Source organism: Pinus tabuliformis, chromosome 4_2, assembly GCF_031772625.1.
Source record: "Pinus tabuliformis cultivar Carrire ecotype Pingquan chromosome 4_2, CPIR1, whole genome shotgun sequence".
NCBI classification, from domain to species: domain Eukaryota; kingdom Viridiplantae; phylum Streptophyta; class Pinopsida; order Pinales; family Pinaceae; genus Pinus; species Pinus tabuliformis.
Genome location: NC_142304.1, coordinates 354,397,349 through 354,417,353, shown reverse-complemented (window position 1 = coordinate 354,417,353; position 20,005 = coordinate 354,397,349).

The following is a 20,005-nucleotide window of genomic DNA, read 5'->3' as shown; positions in this document are numbered from 1 at the left end:
GTGAGGCAGAGCAGAGGGGCTAATGTTTTTCATTTTCATGTCTCCATTGGTTTCTCGGATGGGGAAGGCACCTTCTATTCTCTCATCTTCTCCTCTATTGTCAGCCATAGCTTCAGATGGGATGGTCTCTAATTCTTCTTCTGCTATATGATCTTCGTATATCTCAGGAGGTTCACCTATAGGTTCTTCTGGCTCACTGTCACCGAAGAAGAGAGAAGGGTGACTCAGTGATGTGGTGGGGGTGTTGGGTAGGAATTTGCCTGTTTTATCTCGATTCCTACGAGGCATGAAATGGAAAGACTTTTTGATTGCTTTTGCTTTTTTTTCTCTTTGGTACCTACAAAAATGAAACAGATTGATCTACAACTAACTATCTTGCTGAAATAAAAATGCAGAATTGAAATGAAAGCAGGAGAGGACTAATCTACTCTGCTCAAACGGAATTGCGGGAATGGAAATGCTAGTCTACACTTGCAGAATTGAAATGCTAATCTATGCTTGCAAAATTGAAATTTCCGAATTGAAATGCTAATCTATGAAAGCAGGAAATGTCTATGCTACTTTTGCAGAATGGAAATGAAATAAACTACTTGGCAGAAGGCGAGAGTAGGAAAATAGAAGAAAAGTAACAATTACTAATACTCTGACGCTTCCCCGGCAACGGCGCCAAAAAGATGGTGGGCTCCAGTATTGTAGCAATAATGCTACAACTCCTGGAGATTCCTTCTCTAATTTTATCAACCCGGTAGTTCGTAACAAACTTGGAAGCGACGGTGCTGTATGCACAAGTACTAGCTCTTGTCGCAGCTCTCACTTGGTCAGCTAGCACAAGTCCGCTAGGGCTCGAGCCAACTTCTATATGTTCTCAGAAGAAGCTTTCTAAATGATGAACGAAGGCTATCTCAAAGGAAATTAACCTACTTTGCAAGAATGGACTGAAAGCCAACCAAACATGGAAACCCTAGTAAACCCTAATCTGACTAGCTTAATCGTTATGATGCAATGGTGGGAATGCAACTTCTAGAAATGATGCCATTACTTCTAGTGAGATGAGATGCATGAATTTAAACTACTTCCATTGAAGAGAACACGTTTTTGTATTTTTTCTCAAGTGGGTGGAGTTATTGTGATTGTGCTTCTTACTGGGTCTTGACTGTGCAGGGTAGTTCAAAGGGGAGGAAGGCTTGGGAAAGGTCAGGAGGACTCTGAGAGGTTCCAAGGGATCCCTCACATCATTCCACAGAAGTCCACAACGTTCAGGTGCTTGGCAACCGTGTTTGCAGGCTTCTATAGGATGTCTGCAGGGGATCCTACAGGAAACTAGGGATTTCTACAGGAAGTCTGCTAACTTCTACAGGATGTTCTACAGTCGGAGTTTTGGGTGATGGAGGAGTGAAGGAGCTATGTGGGTGGATAGGTAAGATGAAAGAGGAGCTTGTGATGACCTATGGACAGAGAGATGAGATGGGGAAGGCGTGTGTAAAGCTGGTTGGTCGATAGAAGGGTAGGGTAGTGGAAGGTCAAAAAGATTGAGCAACGTGGACAGTAGAAGGGTTGGAAGGCAAACGAGCTGAACATAGGATGAGTAGGTGGCTTAGGCACGGTTCAGAAGGATAAGAACACGATGAAGTGGTGCTGCGCAGTGTAAATGAAACAAATCACCCTTATCTTGCATGTAAACGAAAGTTCACCAACCTATTCTAACTGCTTTATCAAAGAACAACAATGTAAGCTGAAGGAAAACCATGAATGATGCTGAACCAAAGAGTCATTACTCAAGATATAATCTTATGGACAATTCTTCAACCGAAAACATTACATCAATACTTGCATGCACATGTTAAAACAATGTTCTTGGCAGTTGGCACGGTCTACACTTTCGGTCCCCAAACAGAGGTGAAAGTGAGCATGCATTCAACCTTTTTTTTTTTTGAACTTCAACATAACTTCAATCTCCCTACGCTAATTCTGAACTACTGAAACAACTGCATTCATGAAACTAACCTACATAACCAAACCGAAATAGTCAACTCAGCAAACTGTATTTTTCAAGTGCATGTAAAGGAAAGAAATGCAATGATAAAAGAAAGACAAGTAACAATACAAAGAAAAGGAGGTCTATTGCTCTCAGGTTGGGCCCTAACCTGAGAGCTATAGCTCCTCTAAGAACTCAGAATTGAATCCAAATCTGCCTGCCTTTTATTAAAAGATCATAATCATAAGTCTAACAACATGCCAAAATTGGCTTACAAAGAGCAAAAACAGAGCTACAGCTCGTGATTCAAAATCTACAACAAAAGTTCAAGAGTCTCATCGAAGGCTACAGCCTCAATATTTATACATGATGAGGGCCAAGCTGGCCTCCTCAATTAGTGGGGCTTGGCTGTCCAACTAAAAGTAAACTGCTGTTCCTGTAGAATCCGTTGGCTGCCTTCTAGCTTGGTGGTGATAGCTGTTGGAGCTCAGAGTTGGGGTGGAGATCACGAGGAAGGTCATTCAAGGCTGTGGACAACCTCCCTATAAACCCACAATGCCACCTTGGTTGTCTCCATGTCTTCATTTACGTGGTCCTTGCTCCATTTAATGTCAAAAAAACCTGAAATCATCATGTATTAGCCACATAGGCATAATGACTGCCCTTCTTCCTACAAATAACACGAATATACTAAGAAATTATGCATAAGTGATAAAAAATGAAGGGTTGAGCAAGGTAAGTAGGCCAAATGAGCCCAAATTGTTACCAAAAATTGGGGCTCATCAATAGCTTCACTCCTGCGCTCATCTTCGCCCTGTGGACCTCCACACCTAAGGCATCTCCTGATCTCCGTACCTCCGCACCTGCGCTATCTGTGATTTTCACACCTCTGCACCTGCACTCTCGGCTGCTCTGCGGAGCTCCGCACCTGCACTGTTGGCTTATCTGTGTACCTCCGCACCTGCACTCTTGGCTTATCCGCAGACCTCCGCACCTAAGGCATCTCCTGATCTGCGTACCTCCGCACCTGCGCTATCTGTGATTTTCACACCTCTGCACCTGCAATCCCGGCTGCTCCGCGGAGCTCCGCACCTACACTGTTGGCTTATCTGCGTACCTCCGCACATGCACTGTCGGCTTATCCGCAGACCTCCGCACCTACACTGTCGGCTTATCTGCGCACCTCCGCACCTGGGGCGTCTTCTGATCTGCATACCTTCGCACCTGAACTGTTTCTGGCTTGCAGACCTCCAAATAAAGACAGTTTATCAGTCCTCAGATATACCCTCGACTGTCAGATTCACAGATCTGATCATGCGCCAAAGAGATCACGACCCCTCAATTGATCTGTCTTCTCATGCTCAGGTTCAACTATAACTCACCAACTGATTACAAGTATTTCAGATCTTGTTCATCTTAAGATATTCAACACATAAGTGCCTAGCCAATTGATCTCCTTTCCTTTTTATAGGTGAGCCCTTACTCATACCATGGATCAAAACCATAGAAAGCCAATACAAGGGACCCAAAACTGGGGTTCAATATTTTAGATGCAATACCATGGACCATAACCATAGGATCAAAAACATCGGACTAAATACCATGGATCAATCATAAATTTCCCATGTGTGCACGCTTCTCTGCATGAAAGTGAGTGAATTTGAGGTCCGCACCTTTTGTTCGGAGAACCTGCGGGTATGTCCGCACTTTTTGTTTGGAGCTCCTGTGGGTCCGCAGCTTTTGTTAGGCGCACCTGTGGGTATCTCATTTTCTATCATTTTCCACTTGAGTGAGTTGCCTGAACAGTGATTTGCCACTTGAGTGAGTTGCCATCAAGGACAACACTTATGCCATAGCACCACATCTGTGTCATAATGCCAATAATCTCCCTCTTTGGACTTGATGGCAACCCCAAGATCCTCAAAGTCATTCTCCCCCTTTGTCATCAAGGGCAAAGGGTTATGCTCCCCCTAAGAACATGTTGAAAACTCTGCTCTGCTATGCTGATCGTGCTCCCCCTGACTGTAGGCTAGATCTGCAAAAGAAATTTTCTTCAAGAAGAACCATAATCCACCATACACCATAAATGACCTTCCTATCACCAAAAGACTCTATACATACATTCATCACCCAACCAAGTGGGGATCATCCACCCAACCAAGTGGGGTTACATCAGAAATTTACATATGACAACCAAGTACATTATATCATTCATCCCAGGCATAGAGGGGAAACCAAAATAGGCCGTTACATGACCTTGACAAAAGAAATATAAGACATAGAGACAAAACATTAGCAGCATTATTCAGATCAGCATCCATGTTCTCCTTCTGTACTTGCTCCTCCAAGATCTTCTACAATAATGCCAACAATGCATTATTAGAAGAATATATGCTCCCCCTGAACCTGTGCCAGTTGGTCTTTGACCAATCCATAAACCAGCGAATGTACGCGTATACCCCATATGAAACTTGCGTACAACCAACAATCTCTGAAACAAACAAGATTCAACTGCAAGATGATGTATCAACTACCCCCAGCTTTTGTCTGAGGTATTCAAAGGTCTCCCTGTGCAGTGGTTTGGTGAGTATATCAGCAACTTGTTCCTTAGAGGGAACATACTCCAACTTGACCTTTTGTTCAAACACTTGTTCCCGAAGAAAATGATATTTCATAGGTATATGCTTGGTCTTTGAATACATGACTGGGTTCTTTGAAATGTTGATAGCACTTGTATTATCACATAGGATGGAGATAGGTGGAGTACAAGTGATTTGAAAATCCTGCAAAGTTTGCATCATCCAAAGAAGTTGTGTGCAACAAGATGCAGCAGCCACATACTCTGCTTTAGTTGTAGATAATTCTATTGAACTCTGTTTCTTGCTGAACCAAGATACTAATATGGAACCCATGAAGAATGCACCACCACTAGTGCTTTTTCTGTCATCCATGCTTCCAGCCCAATCTCCATCTGTATACGCATGAAGTGTGAGATATGTATCTCTAGGATACCATAAGCCATAGTTTTGAGTTCCTTGAAGATACTTGAAGATTCTCTTAACTGCCTGAAGATGAGTTTCCTTTGGCTTTGCCTGAAATCTTCCAACTATTCCCGCTGCATGCATGATGTCTGGTCGGGTACCTGTCAAATAAAGCAAACTTCCAATCATGGATCTATAGGTTGGTTGATGCACTACTACAGATTCATCATTTGCACTAAGGCTGAATCCTGTAACCATAGGGGTACATACTGGTTTCGAATCTTCCATGCCATATTTCTTCAAGATCTGCTTGAGGTACTTGGTTTGAGATAAAAAGATATCGCCTTCATTTTTTTGGATTTGTAGACCAAGAAAATATGTCAGCTCTCCAAGCAATGACATTTCGAATTCTTTCTGCATTACCAAGGCAAATTTTTGACTCAGCTTCTTCATTGCTGCCAAATATAATATCATCTACATACACAACAAGTATTAGCAATTTGTCATTTTCAATTTTTATATAAATATTGCTATCTGCTGATCCTTTTGAAAAACCTTGTTGATGAAGGTATTTGTCCAAATGATAGTACCAAGCCCTTGGAGCCTGTTTAAGACCATAGAGAGCCTTTTTTAGCCTGCATACAAGATTTGGATCATTCCCAAGGATGAAACCATTTGGTTGCTCAATGTACACTTCTTCTTCTAAGTCTCCATTCAGAAAGGCTGATTTCACATCCATTTGAAATACTTTGAACTTCTGAAAGCTAGAGAGAGCAAGGAACATTTTGATGGCCTCAAGTCTAGCAATGGGAGCAAAAGTTTCTTCAAAGTCTATTCCTTCTTGTTGAGCATACCCTTTACAAACAAGTTTGGCCTTGTTTCTAATTACTTCCCCATTTTCATTCAACTTGTTTTTGAAGATCCATTTTCTCCCTATGACATTCTTATCTTTTGGTCTAGGAACCAACTCCCAAGTGTTATTCTTTTCGATCTGCTCAAGTTCTTCATCCACTGCCTTGACCCAAAATTCATCTTTGCATGCCTCTTTTACATTTTGTGGTTCAGCGGAGGAGAGTAATGCCAAATAGCTTGAAGCTTCTGCAATTGTTCTTCTTATTTGTATACCTACCTCCTTTTGCCCCAAAATTTGAGATTCTGGATGATTCTTTTGAACATACCTGGATGGAGTCTTTTCTTCTATCCTTATCTATTCCTCTGGTGCCTCATGGGTTTCTTCTTCATCATGAATCTGATTTGATGTTGATGGATAGTCCTCAACGTCTTCGAAGTCTTCAGATCTTACCTGTATGGGAGTGATTTCTCCTTCATCCACCACTACATCAATGTTGTTGACAATTCTTCCAAGCCTTTTATTGTAAAATTTGTATGCTTTGTTGTGAGGAGAATAACCAAGGAGAATGCCTTCATTTGCCTTAGGTTCAAACTTGCCAAGATTTTCATCATTATTTTTAATATAGCATTGCTTCCAAAAATTTTGAAATGTTTTACCGAAGGAGTCTCACCATACCAGAACTCATGAGGAGTTTGAGTGCTATTCACCCGGATATTTGTCTTGTTGAGAATAACAACTGCAGCAAATGCGCCTTCACCCTAGAAGGTTACGGGAGTTCCAGACTCATCAAGCATAGCATGAGCCATTTGTTGAACCGTTCTGTTCATCCTTTCCACTACTCCATTTTGCTGAGGAGTCCTAGCTGTAGAGAATTCCCTTCTTATTCCATGTTCTTCACAAAAATCAAAAAATTCATTCGAGGTAAACTCCTCACCTCTATCAGACCTGAGGCATTTGATATTGTGATCTGATTCGTTCTCCACCAAGGCTTTGAATGATTTGAACTTTTCAAAGGCTTCGTCTTTGTGCTTCATAAGTCCTATCCAACACATCCTGGAAAATTCGTCAATGAATAATATAAAATATTCTTCTCCTCGAGGTGACCTTTTCCTAGATGGACCACATACATCAGTATGGACAAGTTCAAGTGGCCTACTAGCTGATCCTTCTCAGGGAAGTTAGTTCTGGTTTGCTTACCAAACTGACACAATTTGCATATTGTATTGTCTGGAATTCTGATGTCTGGAATACCACGAACTGCCTGGTATTTGCATGCTTTCCTTATCTATGAGAAGCTAAGATGCCCCAATCTTCTGTGCCATAACCAGTGTTCATCGTTCTTGCTTAGGTAGCATTGATGATGTCCTTCTTTGTATATGTATAAATTATTTGGAGTCCTTATGCCTTTGATCATTGTTTTTCCTATATCAAGATCACGAACACTACATCCATTTGATCGAAATATTACCTCCGTTCCCTGATTGCACATCTGACTGACACTCAATAGATTATGCTTTAAGCCATCAACATACATAAAATTTCCAGCTTTGACCTTTTCTTTCGACTGAACAGAACCTTTACCTTTTATGAGCGCAGGGGTGTCATTCCCAAATGAGACCTCCTTCTCCTTCTGTAAGGCACTATATGACTGAAGTTTTCCTTTATTACCCGTCATATGTTTCGAACATCCACCGTCGATGTACCATTGATTTTCTTGCCCTTCCGCATATAAGGCTATACCACATCTTTCTGATTGCGGTTCTTTCATTCTCCATGTTTTGGCATTTGAGGCTTGTTCCTTTATTTGCCGAAACCTGCTCCTGCATTCAGAATCTTCATGACCGAAGTTGTTACAAATAGAACATTCAATTTCATTCTCAAGGGCAGAAAAGTTATTGTAAGTTCTTTTCATGATCCCAGTCATACTTCTTTGTTTTTGAGCTTCTCTAGTCATGATTGTCTTACAGGTAACACATTGAGCTTCTTTGTGACCAAAGTTATGACAAGAGAAACATTGGCCATTGAAAAAACTCCTGCGATTATCAAATCTACCAACCGAATGATTGTAGTTTCTATTGACATCCATTCTTGAGGCAAATTGAGAATGTTTTACCTGTGGCTAGTTGTAGCTTCTTTTCATCCTTAAAGTAGATTGTCCCTCATTTACCTGGTAGTCTTTGTTCATTCTTGGGGTAAATTGTCCCTGATTTACCGGGTGATCTCCATAGTGCCTTTGTTGTCGATTGTCAATTTGTTCACTCCTCCTTGCTGCATCAAGGTAACTTTTGGAGGTGGATGGTTTCTGTGCTTGAGATGCTTCTTCATTATATCCCAGACCTGTCTTGATTAGAGGAGAATGCTGCACATTGATAATCTCATCTATAGTTTCAGATCCTTTAACAAATCTAAGATTAAGCTCTTTTGTTTTCTCAATCTCTTTTCTAAGACCCACAATTTCACATTCCAACTTTTCATGATGTTTTTCCCTTTCAGCCAATTGGAATTGCAGAGTATCAATAATCATATTTTTCTCTTATAACAAATTTTGAGTTTATAAATTTCTTCATACATACCTTCTTCATCTATAGCATCCATGAAATCATCATCTTCAAAGGCCATTAAAAGTCTATAATTATTACCTTGTTCATCTTCATCATTATTTGAAAGTCCATCACTGTCTTCATGAGTGTAATAGCTTTTCTTATTTACATTATGTTTATTGTTCCATCTAATAGGTTCCTTACCTTTGTCAAGCTTATCCTTATGAGGACACTTGGCAGCATAGTGATCAACTCTTCCACAAGAAAAGAATTTTAAAGGTAACTTACCTCTGAATCTTCCAACACCCCCTTGAAGTTTCTTAACAAAATTTGATTCTTCCTCTTCTTTTGACATATGTCCTGACTCATAGTAATCTGCTTTGCCTGCAGCCTTGAATGCAGCTTCTCTCCTGTTTGATGGTCCTCCTTTCCTCATTTCGTAAGAAGTTAGAATCCCGTGCAGCTGTGACATGGTAAGTTGCTGTAGATTCTGTTTTTCTTCTATTGCAGAAACTTTTGATTCAAACTTAGAGGACAAAGATCTTAGTACCTTTTCAACCACAACAACCTCTTTTATTTCTTCACCCAAGTTTTTCATACAATTAACAATCTCATCTATACGTAGAAAATAGTTAGCCACACTTTCATCATTGTACATTTTGAGATTTTCATACTGAATTCTGAGGGTTTGAAGTTTTGCTCGTTTTACCTGTTCATCTCCTTCATAGCTCAGAACGATCTTATCCCATATTTCTTTTGCGGATTTGTACTGCATAACCTTGACGAACTCTGATTGAGATAGACATCCTAATAGAGTATTGATAGCCTTTGCATTTGTTTCATATTGCTTCTTACCAGCCGGATCTGTAGGTGTTGCTGACGGAAAAGTGTACCCTGTATCTATGATATCCCAGACTTCTGTACCAAGAGATTGAAGATAGGCAGTGACTCTTACCTTCCAATATACGAAGTTTGTCCCATCAAAAATTGGTGGCCTGATCGATGCTTCTCTCTCGCTGTTTCTCATGATGATAGATCTTCCTTCAAGCAATCAAGCTTCTTCTAAAGGACCTGCTCTGATACCAATTGTTGGAAATAATACTGAGAGGGGGGGTGAATCAGTATTATCAAATTCTTTTCAATATACCCTCTAGATTTATAATTTAATTTATTCTTCAGATGTTGACCATTAATTTGAATGTCAGTACCATAAAATATTGAACAGGAACAAGAAAAACAGACAGTCACAACAAAGAACACCAAATATAAGGTGGAAACCCAATGTGGGCGAAAACCACCTGCTGCAATGTGTCTCTATCTTCTTTCAATTAGAAACTTCTTTTTACAATGATTTTGTACTGGTGCAGTCCTTTACCAGTACGGAGGCTGCAACCTGCAGAGAGCTACAACCCTCTCTCGTTTTCCAGAATCTCTTGGAAGGGAGCTACAACCCCCTTAGCTCTTGTACTAGCTGAGCTACTAGTATGTAGGTGCTCACCTACTAAAGGCTTCGACCTTCTCTTTTCTTCCAGGGACCACGTTTCATAAATTTTCAAACTAGATCCAAGAATCTCAATCAAACATCAATTAGATCTGCAATCAACCAACTTCCTTGTGTAAACAACTTCTCAGAACACAGTACCATTAATCAGACACCAATTCAGAACCTTGAACACAGCAGTGATAGACAGAAGCAGCTAAAACATATATCAAGAGAAAAGTCTGCAACTTCACCAATATTAACCTGCGGATGTCCATACTTTCTCTATCAGTGGCCTGCGTAGCTTCGCTCCTGCGCTGTTTATGGCCTGCGCAACTTCACACTTGTAATGCTCTGCCTTGCGAAACTCTGCACCTGAGGCGTCTCCTGATCTGCGTACCTCCACACCTGCGTTGTCTGTGATTTGTGCACCTCCGCACCTGCACTCTTGGCTGCTTCGCGGACCTCCACACCTGCGCTGTCGGCTTATCCGCGTACCTCCGCACCTACACTGTCGGCTTATCCGCGGACCTCCGCACCTGCACTGTCAGCTTATCCGCGCACCTCCGCACCTGGGGCGTCTTCTGATCTGCGTACCTTCGCACCTGAACTGTTTCTGGCTTGCGGACCTCCGGATAAAGATAGTTTATTAGTCCTCAGCTATACCCTCGACTATCAGATTCGTAGATCTGATCATGCGCCAAAGAGATCACGACCCCTCAATTGATCTGTCTTCTCATGCTCAGGTTCAACTATAACTCACCAACCAATTACAAGTATTTCAGATCTTGTTCGTCTTAAGATATTCAACACATAAGTTCCTAGCCAATTGATCTCCTTTCCTTTTTATATGCAAGCCCTTACTCAAACCATGGATCAAAACCATAGAAAGCCAATACAAGGGACGCAAAACTAGGGTTCAATATTTTAGATGCAATACCACGGACCAAAACCATAGGATCAAAAACGTCAGACTAAATACCATGGATCAATCATAAAAATTCCCATGTGTGTGCACTTCTCTGCATGAAAGTGAGTGAATTTGATGTCTGCACCTTTTGTTTGGAGAACCTGCGGGTACGTCTACACTTTTTGTTTGGAGCTCCTGCGGGTCCGCAGCTTTTGTTAGGCGCACCTACGGGTATCTCGTTTTCTATCATTTTCCACTTGAGTGAGTTGCCTGAACAGTGATTTGCCACTTGAGTGAGTTGCCATCAAGGACAACACTTATGCCATAGCGCCACATCTTTGTCATAATGCCAACACAAACAATACTATGGATAAATAAATTAAGTTACTAGCAGTTTGTGACATGAAAAGTTTGGTTTATGTGTGCATCAAAAGTAGAATAAGTATATATGATTAAATATATTAGCTAAAGTCTGTGTGAAAGTAAATAATGTATATAGGAAAAATCACAAATTATATCCTCGAAATGTTTTGCAAAAACATCATCTCAGAGCACTTCAAAAAGTTACTAAACAAATTCAGATTTAGAATAGAGTGATCATTGTTTATTCTTGAAAAGACTTTAACAATAACAAGAAGCACAAAGCATATCCTATAAATGTTTTTTCAAAAACATCATTTTGGAGCACTTCACAAAATTGGTAAATAGATTCAGAATTAGAATGAAGTGATCATTGTTTGCGCATGAGAAATCTTTAACAATAATGAAAACAATTACAGCAGTAAAAACTGTACCCAGATTCAAATGCCAATTATCATAGCTATGATCAAAATAAACATCAAAGATGTAATAGATTTCTAAAAGCCAAAATTGTTATTGAATATTCATTTTCATTCCAATCAACAAAAGAACATTATATATAATATAAAAGCTCAAAGTATTGTTGAAAATAGCAACAAGAAACGATAAAAATAGAAGCCCGAATATTCCAATTTTAATTTGTCCTTGAATTAAAATTGTGAATTAAATTTGAATTTATTCTCACCAACTGCTTGGAATTAATTAATTAGTTCATTATGGATTAATTAGTTGGAGAAATTCAAGTTAAAAGTCTTTCTGAAGTCATGCAACAGTTATCCCTTAAATTAAGGAGACTATCCCTTAATTAAGGAGACAAGATTGAGTCATATTTGAGTTGTAATTAGTTAGCTCAGTTTACTGAGTTAAGTCCAGTTAAATTATTTCCAAATTGTTTGAGGAACTAATTGTGAGTTATCAGTCAGTTGATGCATGCATGCACTCAACTAGTGTACTCCAGATAACTAAATATTCCCTCATCAGAAACTCATGCATGTCTATTCAAAGAAATACCCAGTTGAGCTAAATGTCAAGGACATGTTACTATCAGTTGCATGTGTTTTCCTATAAAGGAAACTCATCCATGTAGTCCAGGGAAGGTTCCTTGAGGATTGCACAGTTCTGACAGTGTGTTAGAGCAGTGTGTGAGAGCAGTGTTACACTAGGTGAAGGTGATCATCCTAGAGGTAAGTGCGCAAGGAAATAGGAGCTTGGAGGGTAGAGGAGAAGGCTTGTGAGAAGCTTTGATTTCCTGTGAGCATCCAGGAGCATTGTACTGAGAGCTGGCTAGCTGTGAGAACTAAGGCTTTGTATAATTTTGATGTATTTCCACCTTGTATGATAATACAAATAGTGGGGTTTTTAGCTGAGGCTTTTCCATGAGTATTTTCTATGTTTCATGTGTATTGATTCTTCTTCTTCTGGTTATATGTGTTCATCTCTGATTCAGCTCAATATTTAAGCTTCCGCAAATTGATAGTAGAAGTATATTATAGTATTTTTCTTTGGTATATTGCATTATCGGGTTAATCTACAGTCATATTTTCTATATGGTCTCAGAGCGAGATTTGTAGAGAATCTACAGAATTTCTACATGGTACCAGAGCTAGCTGATCTATAGAGAAATTTCTGCATGGTATCAGAGCGTAGTTTATCGAATTTCTGAACAGTATAGGGAGAAGAGAATTTGAAGTTTGAAGTTCGGGGTTGCAGGCACAAATCGAATTCATAGCATACTTCAATTGAGATGGAATATTATGCGACTAATTTCCCATCAAAGAAGTCGAAGAAGGGATCCTCGATAGGATCGGAAGGTGAGGCATTAACCTCTCAGTTCGAAATGTACTTTACCCTCATCACATGCATGGTGTCATCGATGATGGTTTTTTTCTGGTATCTTAACAGTGGAGCCTCATTCCACATGACCAACGATAAAATTTTATTGAGTTCCTTGGAGGAGAAAGACCTCAATATGTGCATAGAGATGGGTGACGACAGAAAGTATAGTGTTTTAGGAATGGGCACGATTTCTTTTAAGAGGGAGCTTGGACCTCCTATCACCTTGATAGATGTGAAGTATGTGCCTGGACTGAAAAGGAACTTGGTATCGGTCGCAATGTTGGAGGACAAAGGCTACGATGTTGTCTTCAGTAAAGGACAGGTTTTCCTTAGACACATCACCACGAAACAGGTGAAGCAGATCGATTCACGAGTTAAGAACCTGTATGCTCTTGAGGTTCAAGATGCATGCAAAGCCTTGAGGAGAAAGGAAAATGTTAGGGACTTGGTGGTTGAGAGGGAGAGTAAATTACCTCTCAACATGCAGTCCCAAAAGAAATCTCAGACAATTGTGGAGGAGCCACAATTAGAGTCAGCAGAGGGATCACATGCAGCCATACCTCCAGGTGTGAGGTGGGGTGATGTGAAGTGATAGTCTCAAGAAGGCTGAAATAGAGGCAGGATCCTTGAGGTACCCAGCCTCTTTGATTAGACCTTGCTACGGGAGCCCCGACGAGGAGTAGCAGGACTGGCTGAGTGGGTAGAGACAGATGTGGATCGAGTGGGAGAGGGAGCTTTAGCATTAGAGGGTGTTTCTAGCCCAACAGGGAGGTCAGTTGGGAGATTAGTTACTTACTTCTCAGTAACTGAGTTGCAATGCAGCAGTGGGCAGCACGATGCAACATGATGAGAGGGGGTGCAGTGTGGATGCAGTGCTAGGAGAAAGGACCGGCAACAACTGTAGGAATTTACAGGGTAAGTTCCACAGAAAGAATACCAAAAGGACACCGCTCACAACCAGATCTCAAATCAATACACCAGTATTTTTGACGTGGTTAAAACCCTCAGAGTGCAAGGAGGGAAACAGTCCACGGCCTGTCCCAACGTGGGTACTACAGGCAATTTATTAATCAAAGAATGAAAATTTACATAAGCTTCTCTCATGCACGGATTCCCCGAACAATGACCCTCCATGCGCTTTAAATAGAACTCATGGACCAATCGGGTGTCAAGCCACGGATCAAGTGTCGGTAATACCGAGGTGAGAGTGAACCGTCGGATCACTACATATCGTGACCGTCGGATTGTAAGTTACAAAATGTACAACGGTAAAGAAACACACTTTACCTAACTCTAACCTAACTCTATACTAGACCAAGTTGAACTTAACTATATCCTATGTGTCGGAATATCCTAACATCCCCCCTTAAGAACAACTTGGGATAGGATTGAAGGATTTACAAATATGACACAATAGGAGAAGGAAGGAGGCACTAGAGCCTATCCCCCCTTAGTGACAACTTCCTGAACTCCAAGCATATATCGAAGTTTAGTGAACTTCGCCTCTGTGAGAGCCTTTGTGAAGATGTCTGCAACCTGATCATCTGTTGGACAATATTGCACTTCAAGAACATGGTCATGAATGAGCTTTCTGATGAAGTGCATGTGTAGTTCAATGTGTTTGCTGCGCTGATGCTGGACTGGATCTTTGCATAGCTGAATGGCACTTTGATTATCACACCAAAGTGTGGTTGAATGCTGCTGCTCAAAGCCAAACTCTGATAGGATCTGACGAAGCCACAAGGCTTCCTTACTAGCTTCCACGGCACCACGATACTCTGCTTCTGCTGACGAAAGAGAAATGGCAGCCTGTTTCTTACAAGCCCATGTAATAGGTCCTGAACCAAGAGTGAAGACATAACCGGCAGTAGACTTCCGATCATCAGGGTCACCAGCCCAATCAGAATCAGTGAAACCAACTAACAGAGGAGCTGCTTTGGCACTGTAATGAATCCCAAACTGTACTGTACCTCGAACATAACGAAGTATTCTTTTAGCTGCTTTCCAATGACTTTCACGGGGGTTTTGCATAAAACGAGCAACAAGGCCAACAGCAAAGGAAAGATCAGGACGAGTATGGGTTAAATACAAGAGTTTTCCGACAAGTTGACGGTATAAGGTAGCATCAACTTCAGGAGAAGTACAAGAGACTGAAAGTTTGACTCCAGACTGAAAGGGAGAAGGGGCTGGCTTACAGTCTTCCATGTGAAAATGACGAAGAATATCACAAGCATACTTGGACTGGGAAAGGAAAATACCCTCTTGGGATTGCAAGACTTGAAGACCGAGAAAATAGTGTAAGTGTCCTAAGTCTGTCATTTCAAATTTCTTTTTAAGGCTGGACTTCACATGGTTTATAAGGTTGGGATCACTACCAGTAAGAATAAGATCATCAACATAAAGAACAAGGATGATAAGAGAGTTGCCCACTTTCTTGGTGTAGACAGTATTGTCAGAATGACACCTAGAAAAGCCAGATTCTAAAAGAAAGCTATCCATTTTGGCATACCAAGCCCGAGGAGCTTGCTTGAGGCCATAAAGGGATTTCTTAAGTCGACAAACAAGGCTGGAGTCTGTTTGTATGAAGCCAATGGGTTGTTCCATATAGATTTCTTCCTGCAAGTCCCCATGCAAGAAGGCAGATTTAACATCCATCTGATGGACTTCCCATTTTAAAGAGGCAGCAAGGGAAAGAACAAGGCGGATAGAGTTCATTTTGGCAACAGGGGAAAAGGTTTCAGTGTAGTCAATGCCTTCAACCTGTGAAAAGCCCTTAGCAACGAGACGAGCTTTATGTTTATCAACTTTCCCATCTGGTCCATACTTGGTTCTGTAAACCCATTTACATCTAACAAGTTTGCGTCCCTTTGGTAGAGGAACAAGATCCCATGTATCATTTGTCATCAATGAATGATATTCTTCATTCATAGCTGCTTCCCAATGTGGATGGCCTGAAGCTTCTGCAAAAGTGTCAGGATCATGATTTACTGGAGCTTGAGCCAGTAAAGAAGAGGCTCTTTCAAACTGAGAACGTGTACGTCGCTGATCTGTAGGATCACCGACAAGATCACCTGCTGCATCCCGAGTAGCACGGACCCATCTTGGAAGTTGAGGATCCTGAGAAGGTGGGGGAGGATTATCATCCTCGCTTTCATCATCTGAAGAAGAAATGTTTTCAAAGATAGAAGAGATAGGAAGAGGTGGCACATCCGCCGGACTAGGCTCGCAGGCCGATTTATTTTCATCAAATTTTACATCTCTTCTAATGATAACATTTTTGGACTTAAATGGAATAAGTCTATAACCTTTTACATCTTCAGAATATCCAACAAAAGTACATTTCTCACTCTTAGGTTCTAAAGCTTTATGCTTTTCATCTGGAATATGGGCCCATGCTTCACTTCCAAACACACGAAAGTGACTTACATCTGGTTTAATGGAACTCCAAGCTTCTTCTGGAGTGATATTCTCTAGAACCTTAGTAGGAGTGCGATTGATTATATAATTTGCACAATTAATTGCTTCGGCCCAAAAACTAAGACTGAGTCCTTTAGATTGCAGCATACAATTAGCCATTTCCTTTAAGGTGCGATTTTTCCTTTCAGCTACACCATTTTGTTGTGGAGTGTATGGAACAGTATGTTGCATTTGAATTCCATTTTCGGTGCAAAAGTTGATGAATGTGTTTTTAACATATTCTCCACCATTATCAGTTCTTAGCTTAAGAATTTGATGTCCAGATTGTTTTTCAACAAAGGCTTTGAAGGCCAAAAAAGTGTTAAATACTTCGCTCTTGAGTTTTAAGAAGTATACCCAAGTGCGTCTGGAGAAATCATCAATGAAAGTTAAGAAGTACTTGCAGCCAGAGAATGAAGCAACAGGAAGAGGACCACATAAATCACTGTGCACAAGCTGTAAAGGGGCTGAGGCGTGCCAAGAGGCACGTTTGTCAAAACTGTCCCGATGATGTTTTCCGAGTACACATCCGGAACAAACACCATCTCTGCAAGATACCATAGGAAGACCTGTCACCATATTTTCTTTACATAGATGCTGAAGGGAGCGATAGTTTAAGTGACCAAATCGCTCATGCCAAAGTTTGCTCACTTCATCATTATGAGCAACAAATACTGAGGGAAGATTGGATGACCCAAAGTTGTGAAACTTATACAACCTTTTGGAATCATCAGCAAGACCAGTAGCTAGAATCTGTTTAGGATCTTTTAGATCCTTGATTACAACATCATGAGGTGAAAATTCAACAATTTTACCTTCACCTGAATGAGTTATCTGATAGACAGATAGAAGGTTGCAGGATAAGGTTGGAACACATAATACATCATTAAACTGACCATTGTCTAGATGAACAGTTCCAGTCCCTACAACATTAAGAGATCTATCATCACCAATATATATATTTTTGGTGTTACAATCATTTAAAGAAGAAAACATGGCTTGGTTTTTGGCCATGTGACAAGAGGCTCCAGAATCAATGAGCCACTCATGAGAATGAGAAGAAGAAGAAGATACATTTAATGCATAACCAGACTGAGATGATTGACAATGACATGCAGAAAGTGCCATTCCGGAAGTTGAAGTTGAAGTAGGCTCCACATGGATGTTATGTTTCTTCATTGCGGCTTCCAAGGCTTCCATCTTCTTAAAGCATTTAGATTCTAAGTGGCCATCTCGATTACAAAAGTTACAATGTCTATCAGTCTTCTTCCATTTGTTTTTATTGGTCTTATCATTTTGCTGAAATGATCTTTCATTTTGAGGCTGAGATGGTTTAGGACCATTCTTTTGAGGATATGACTTCTTAGGATTCTTTGAATTTGGTTGCTGCTGGGCGGCTAACGCTTTCGTGGAAGAGTTTCCAAGATTAAGAAGACCAAGGTGTAAGAGTTTTTCTTGTTCTCTTATTAAGGAATCACAAAAGGAGTCAAAGGAAGGGGCTTGTAGTCTTGTCCTTGACAAATGAAAGCTTCCCTTGTAGAATGGAAAGTGGAAACAAATACAGAGTAGGCTGGTCCCAACTTAGTAAGGATGGAATAAATAAGGTTACCATCTTCTTTCTTAACTTTAACACCTTCCAAGAGATATCTAAGGGTCTTGAATTTGGACAAGAAATCTTCAATGCAAGAAAAATTATTAGGATCCAAAGTAAGCAGCTCATTTTCAAGTTGATGGGCTCTAATTTCATTTTTAATCCCAAAAACTTTAGCAAGTTTTTCTAATGCTTCATGAGGAGTCTCAAGTTCTGCAATGTGGAATCTAAGATCAGGAGAAATAGACATCCCTATCAAACCACGTGCTTGATCTTGTCTATTTTCCCATTTTGCCGCCTTGTCTTCATCTTTTGGTTTCTTCTCTTGGTCTGTGGCTATTCTGAAGAGACCTTTACTTCTAAGTAAATCTTCCATGTAGGCTACCCATTGGAAGTAGTTAGTGCTGTCAAGAATGACTTGGCATGGACTTTCCATTTTTTTAAAAAAAAAACTGAAGCTGAAGATGCTGAAAGTAAGTGTTCCAATGGATAGATCTCGAAAAAATAGGCGGTTTTAAAAAAAACGGCTCTGAAAAAGGCTTCCGGATGAAGAAGTTATGGCTTTTTGAAAAAAAATTGTTGAAGTTGCCGGCAAAGTGCGCGAATGTGCGGGAATGAAAAAATCCGCCCCCACAAAATGGAGACTTGAACCCAAGACCTCTACTCTCTTAAAATAGCTTTGAACCAATTGATCTATACAAAAAATTTGAGAGAGAGAGAGAGAGAGAGAGAGAGAGAGAGAGAGAGAGAGAGAGAGAGAGGGGGGGGGGGGGGGGGGGGGGGGGGGCGGGCCTCGTTTTGCGTGCTTGCCTTGAGAAAGCTCTTTTTCCCTACAAAACACAAAACACAAAACCCAACACGAATATGCAAAGAAAAACGAACCTTGCGGCTCAAAGTTAGCTTTAGCCGAAAAACTAAATATTTTTCTCAATGTTTCTGATTTTCCGAGATCACACTAAGGTGCAGGGAAAAGAGCATACGCATGAGAAAAATCCTTCCTTTCTGTTTCTGATTTGCCCAGATCGCACAGAGTCGCAGGGCAAAGAGCATACGCAGAAATGAAAGGTATAGATCCGGTTAAAAAAAAAGGCTAAATAAACTGAGACCGAAATAAGCAGAGAGAAAATAACAGTAAACTGCAAAAAAACACTGTATACCTCCCGATCTGAAAAATGACGCAGCTAGGGCTACCGGAAACCTTTTCGCGTGAAACGAAAGGGGTTCCTCACTGGAACAGATGCTCCGAACGCAACAGAGCAGTCCTCTCGGCCCGAAAGCAGTCAGAAACAGCAGATCTAGGAAACGACAGCCGCATGCAGTTCTACCGGCTTCAGATTTGGATCACCAACGGACGCGGCCCTCAAATAGCTCTGATACCATGTAGGAATTTACAGGGTAAGTTCCACAGAAAGAATACCAAAAGGACACCGCTCACAACCAGATCTCAAATCAATACACCAGTATTTTTGACGTGGTTAAAACCCTCAGAGTGCAAGGAGGGAAACAGTCCACGGCCTGTCCCAACGTGGGTACTACAGGCAATTTATTAATCAAAGAATGAAAATTTACATAAGCTTCTCTCATGCACGGATTCCCCGAACAATGACCCTCCATGCGCTTTAAATAGAACTCATGGACCAATCGGGTGTCAAGCCACGGATCAAGTGTCGGTAATACCGAGGTGAGAGTGAACCGTCGGATCACTACATATCGTGACCGTCGGATTGTAAGTTACAAAATGTACAACGGTAAAGAAACACACTTTACCTAACTCTAACCTAACTCTATACTAGACCAAGTTGAACTTAACTATATCCTATGTGTCGGAATATCCTAACACACGGATGTATCGGGAGGAATCAGTGGGATTGATGCAGTCATAGATCAAAGTGATAGAGGCTAAAGAAGTCAAATACTGAAGAGCACAAAGAAGGATTGACAACAGTGCAGAAAGGCTGAGTCAGCAAAAGCGCGGAGTTTTCAGTTGACAGAGGCAATAACAGTTAGAGACTTTGATGAAAGA